Below are 6,960 nucleotides of genomic sequence, written 5' to 3'. Positions count from 1 at the left end.
TCATCTGCAGTTTCTGCATACTTTCATGATAGTAATTCAAGAGCCTAGCTATTTATGCTAAAAAATATTGAAGGCATCTTTCTCAATTGCATCTCTCCCCTCTCTCTCTCTTTTCTCTCTTGCTCTGTCTCCCTTTACCTAGTCTTGTTCTGCCCCTCTCCTTCTCTTGGTCTCTCTCATCTTTATCTCTCTTGTTCTCTCCCTCTGTCTTACACTTTCACCCTCTCCCTCTCCCTCTTCATCTCTTGATCTGTCTCCTTTTGTCTCTGTCTCTCTCTCTTTCTCTACTCTCTCCCCTATTTCTCTGCGTCATCTCAGCTTGTCTCATTTATAATGTATAATAATTTAATCCAAGGAAATTCGAGGCAATTTCTATCGTTTGGCCATTCACTGCCATGCATACTGACAATCGTTTCTAGATTTAACATCATAGCTGTTGGGTTATGGAGGGGTACAATATTAATATCTTACTCATATTTTATATTAAATCAGGACTAAATTAATCACTATGTGCATTTTGTAATATTTATTAAAAAAAGCTGTTGGATTATGGATGGGTACAATATTAATATCTTACTCATATTTTATATTAAATCAGGACTAAATTAATCACTATGTACATTTTGTAATATTTATTATAAAAAGTGTTTTGAGCTTGTTTAGTATAAGTAAACAGTTTAATCCTCTATCGAAAACCTGAAGGAGGCGCTGTGCCACTTTCAATCATGGTCATCATTCTAATATCGTCATCATCGTATTCATGAACATAATGTTTTTTTGATTATCCGCAACACTTTCATGATCAGTATTCACAAGAGCTTATTTATGCTAGAAATATGGAAGGCATTGTTCTCGATTGCATCTCTCTCTCTCTCTCTCCTCTCTTTTGCGCTGTTTCCTTTGTCCTCATCATCTTCTTTTCATCATCATCAATATCGTCATTATCGTATTCATGAATATTATCATTAGATCGTCATCGGGACACTTTCATGATACAAAAATAGCTTCGTATCACCTAATTCGTCAAAGTGACGAATTAAAGTCTAGTTCTTATTATTCTTCCTCGATTTTGTTCGCAGGATATCTCAAGATTGAATAAAGCCATTGTCATGAAACTTTCAATGATGATAGATCTTAGTCTAACTTAGAACTGCGTGACTTTTCAAAGACTCAAAATCATCGTGACGTCATCCAGGCGCCATTTTGTGAAAATCAACTTATGATCATATCTTCATAAAAGAAAGCCATTTCTCATTCATATTTGTCATGATCAAGGTCAATATGTGTCGGGTCAATTTCAGGTCAATAAATGCGCGCAAAAATGCGCGTAGGCGAAGGTGCGCGCGTTAATGCGCGCGTAAAATTTAAAATTGCTCAAAATCGTCTTTAATTTTTTTTGCATACGTTTCAGGCCATTATAAGCATTTCCTAAAAAATCACGCAAAACACGCATTTCTGCACGTTTTCGTTCGTCACGGCCGAATGAAAAATAATTCCCCCGCATAAACTTTTGACAGAATATTCCTCATATTTTTCCGAACAATTTGATACCATGTTTAGCTCTTTATCACTATTAAAAACGGAATGAGCGTCCGTTCAAGATAACCGTCCGTACGCGCGATTTTTGTAATACATTGCATATATGGGCAAAAACATGCCTATAAAAAGTCCATTGGGATGAATAGGGATTGCCAATTTTTTTTTCATATTTAGATAGAGTATGAGTCGGAGGTATGATTTCATATCTCATTTGGCCATTAAGTACATCTTAACGTCATCACAATGGCCTTGGAAGTCAAAAATACAAAATTGCATATTATGACGTCATTGTATTTATGGAAAATGGAGTGTATTTCTCTCAATATTCATCGATTCTCTTTGAAATGTCGATATGTTGTAGATAAGGCAATTCTCTACAAGATCACTTTTCACTAAGTTTCATTTTAATGAGGTCATCATAGTACAAAATTCAATTAAAGGCCACATGTCAGAATTTTCGTCATTTGCGTGTTATGTCTATGGAAGGTGAATTTCGTTCACATCATGAATCTACATGGCATTCATCTATGAGCACTATCTATCTTATGTGTGCTCTGTTTTCTCCCAAATTGGGGTATGTTATAGCTGAGACCATGGGCTATAAAAACGGTGTACTTTGTTTTTTCATCGGATGTTGGGATCATGTCGGAATTTTCAATCGAAAGTTGAAATTGCAAATTTTGACGGAATCATTAGGTGGTACGTATCATTAGGTGATACGTAACGAAGTCTACGTATCACCTATTGATTTCGTCAAGATTTTTATTAGGTGATACGTAACGAAGTCAACGTATCACCTTTTGATTTCGTCAAGATTTTCTTTTTTTAGGTGATACGTACGTGGACGTATCACCTTTTGATTTCGTCAAGATTTTTATTATTATTTATTTATTTATTTATTTATTATTATTCTTCCTCGAATTTGTTCGCAGGATATCTCAAGACTGAATAAAGCCATTATCATGAAACTTGCCATGATGATAGATCTTAGTCTAACTTAGAACTGCGTGACTTTTCAAAGACTCAAAGTCATTATGACGTCATCTAGGCGCCATTTTGTGAAAATCAACTTATGATCATATCTTCATAACGGAAAGTAATTTTTCATTCATATTTATCATGAATAAGATCAATATTCGTCCGGTCAATTTCAGGTCAATAAACGTGCGCAAATTCGCGCGGGCGCGTTCGTACGCGCGTTTACGCGCGCGCAAAAATTAAAAATGCTCTAAATCATCTCAAATTTTTTTTGCATACGTTTCAGGCCATGTGGAGCATTTGACAAAAAATCATGCACACGCGCATGCGCGCGCGTTTTTTGTGCGCACTAGCATTTTGTAACATAGAATTGCCAAATTTTCTATTTCAGCGTATTTGGCACATTTTTCCAAGAATTTTGATAATTTGTTCACCTTTTAATAACGCAATGAGCGTCCGTCAAAGTTGACAGCGCGCGCGGATCTGCGTTATCTTTATCCACAATATATGGGCAAAAACATACCTATACAAAATTCATTGTAACTCTTCAAAATAGATATGAACTCCCAATATGTTTTCATATGTTGATAGATCATGAGTTGGAGATATGATTTCATGTCTCATTTGATCATTCTGAACTTTTTTTTTTTCTTGTTGACCTTTCACTGTACCATCTCCTTTAATTATTCGAACACGTAGAATCGCAAATAATGTAATAAACAACCCTATTTACTTTATTGTTTCCCTATTTTCACTTAATCCATTACTTTTTGCGTGTAATCCCTGTGGGAGATAATTTTTTCTCAAATCTGGATTCTACATTCCTGTCTTTTGCGAGCAATATCGCCGTTATTTCTACTTGGATTTTGTTGATTTTTGAGTATGCTGTAGCTAAGACTATGTGCTATCTAAATCACCCCTCATTTTGTCAATAAGATGTCAGGATCCCGCTCATGATAATGATCTTCATCATGATCATCATGATCATCATTATCATAATGATGATAATCATTTATCAATTACATTTTCATTTCTTTGAATAAGATAAAATCGTCAAAATGTTATCTTCATGATGTAAATTAGAGTCAAAGGTGTAACTGGTTACTGCGCAGGGTCAATAGTCATATTTTTTCAATCTATCTTCCCTAGATCCATAATGATCAAGGGGACACAATTTAAACTTGACATATGGATAGATCTTAATGGATGAAGCATTTCATGAAATAATATGATATCGTGTAATGCATTCTTTATTATGTAAACCATTAGCATACGTATCACCTAATTCGTCAAAGTGACGAATTAAAGTCTAGTTCCTATTCCTATTATTCTTATTATTCTTCCTCGATTTTGTTCGCAGGATATCTCAAGATTGAATAAAGCCATTGTCATGAAACTTTCAATGATGATAGATCTTAGTCTAACTTAGAACTGCGTGACTTTTCAAAGACTCAAAATCATCGTGACGTCATCCAGGCGCCATTTTGTGAAAATCAACTTATGATCATATCTTCATAAAAGAAAGCCATTTCTCATTCATATTTGTCATGATCAAGGTCAATATGTGTCGGGTCAATTTCAGGTCAATAAATGCGCGCAAAAATGCGCGTAGGCGAAGGTGCGCGCGTTAATGCGCGCGTAAAATTTAAAATTGCTCAAAATCGTCTTTAATTTTTTTTGCATACGTTTCAGGCCATTATAAGCATTTCCTAAAAAATCACGCAAAACACGCATTTCTGCACGTTTTCGTTCGTCACGGCCGAATGAAAAATAATTCCCCCGCATAAACTTTTGACAGAATATTCCTCATATTTTTCCGAACAATTTGATACCATGTTTAGCTCTTTATCACTATTAAAAACGGAATGAGCGTCCGTTCAAGATAACCGTCCGTACGCGCGATTTTTGTAATACATTGCATATATGGGCAAAAACATGCCTATAAAAAGTCCATTGGGATGAATAGGGATTGCCAATTTTTTTTTCATATTTAGATAGAGTATGAGTCGGAGGTATGATTTCATATCTCATTTGGCCATTAAGTACATCTTAACGTCATCACAATGGCCTTGGAAGTCAAAAATACAAAATTGCATATTATGACGTCATTGTATTTATGGAAAATGGAGTGTATTTCTCTCAATATTCATCGATTCTCTTTGAAATGTCGATATGTTGTAGATAAGGCAATTCTCTACAAGATCACTTTTCACTAAGTTTCATTTTAATGAGGTCATCATAGTACAAAATTCAATTAAAGGCCACATGTCAGAATTTTCGTCATTTGCGTGTTATGTCTATGGAAGGTGAATTTCGTTCACATCATGAATCTACATGGCATTCATCTATGAGCACTATCTATCTTATGTGTGCTCTGTTTTCTCCCAAATTGGGGTATGTTATAGCTGAGACCATGGGCTATAAAAACGGTGTACTTTGTTTTTTCATCGGATGTTGGGATCATGTCGGAATTTTCAATCGAAAGTTGAAATTGCAAATTTTGACGGAATCATTAGGTGGTACGTATCATTAGGTGATACGTAACGAAGTCTACGTATCACCTATTGATTTCGTCAAGATTTTTATTCCTATTCCTATTATCAGGTGGGCTGTATCTATACAGACCACCTTATAATTTTGTTAAAATTGCCTTTATTATTATTTATTTATTTTATTTCTAACCACTTTTTTGTTAACAAGATAACTTGAAAATGGCTAAATCAAATAACTTGAAATTTGGCACACATATGTATAGGCATATGGAGAAAACACGGTAAGGTTTTCAACCTTGACCTTGACTGATGACGTCATCTAGGCGCCATTTTGTGAAATTTTCTGAAAATAAACTCATGATCATATCTTCATAACCAAAAGGTATTTCTCATTCATATTTATTATGATCAAGGTCAATATCAGTCCAGTCAATTTCAGGTCAAAAAACGCGCGCGTGCGCGTACGTCCGCGCGTCAATGCGCGCGCAAAATTTTTAAATGCTTAAAATCGTCTCAAATTTATTTTGCATACGTTTCAGGTCATTTTAAGCATTTTATAAAAAATCGCGCGTACGAGCATGCGCGCGCGTTTTCGCGCGTAACACCATTAAAAAACATAGAATCGCCATTTTTTTTTCTTTCATGATATTTCTCATATTTTTTCAAGGAATTTGATTCCATGTTTATCTCTTTATGACCATTATTAACAAGATGAGCGTAAATTCAAGATAAATGTCAGTGCGCGCGAGGTCTTTTAATACATAGCATATATGGGCAAAAACATGCCTATACAAAATCCGTTATAGCTCTTTGGAATGCACCAGGATCCTCAATTTTTTTTCATATTAAGATAGAGTATGAGTCGTAAATATGATTCCATGTCTCATTTGGCCATTAAGTGTATCGTGACATCATCACAATGGCCTTGGAACTCAAAATACGAATTTGCATATTATGACGTCAGCATATTTATGTAAAATTGATTGTATCTCTGTAAATATTGATCAATTTTCTTCAAAATTTCGATATGTTGTAGCTAAGACAATTCTCTACAAGCGCAGTAATAACCATTTTCATTTTGATGACGTCATCATAGTGAAAATTTTGATTAAAGGCCTCATGTCAAAAACTTCATAATTTGCGTGTTATGCCTATAGAAGGTGAATTTAGTTCACGTTATGAATCTACATGATATTGTCTTTTAAGAATTTGTAAGCAGTATGTCGCTTATTTTTGCCCTATTTTGTCTCAAATGTTAGTTGACCAGCCCACCTATACTTGTTCCAAACAAGTATTATATGTCTAGTTATTATATATTTTTCTTATTTCTAACCACTTTTTTGTTGGCAAGATAACTTGGAAAAGGCTCCATCAAATGCCTTGAAATTTGGCACACATATGTATAGGCATATGTACAAAGCACAATAAGGTTTTCAACATTGACCTTTACTGATGACGTCATCTAGGCGCCATTTTGTAAAATTTTACGAAAATCAACTCATGATCATATCTTCATAACCAAAAGTTATTTCTCATTCATATTTATCATGATCAAGGTCAATATCCGTCCGGTCAATTTGAGGTCAAATAACGCGCGCGTGCGCGTACGTCCGCGCGTCAATGCTCGCGCAAAATTTTGAAATGCTCAAAATCGTCTCAAAATCATTTTGCATACGTTTTAGGCTATTCTAAGCATTTTATAAAAAATCGCGCACACGCGCATGCGCGCGCGTTTTCGCGCGTAAAACTATTGCACAACATAGAATTGCCTTTTTTTTTCTTTCATAATATTTCACATATATTTACAAACAAATTGATACCATGTTTGTCTCTTTATGACTATTAATAACGGAATGATCGACCGTTTAACAAAAATTTCCGTGCGCGCGAGCTCTTGTAATACATAGCATATATGGGCAAAAACATGCCTATACAAAATCCATTGTAGCTC

The sequence above is a fragment of the Strongylocentrotus purpuratus genome, unplaced genomic scaffold, assembly GCF_000002235.5.
Source record: "Strongylocentrotus purpuratus isolate Spur 01 unplaced genomic scaffold, Spur_5.0 spur5_scaffold_8, whole genome shotgun sequence".
NCBI lineage: Eukaryota > Metazoa > Echinodermata > Echinoidea > Camarodonta > Strongylocentrotidae > Strongylocentrotus > Strongylocentrotus purpuratus.
The sequence above is the reverse complement of the archived record's forward strand: the minus strand, read 5'-3'. Positions refer to the sequence as shown.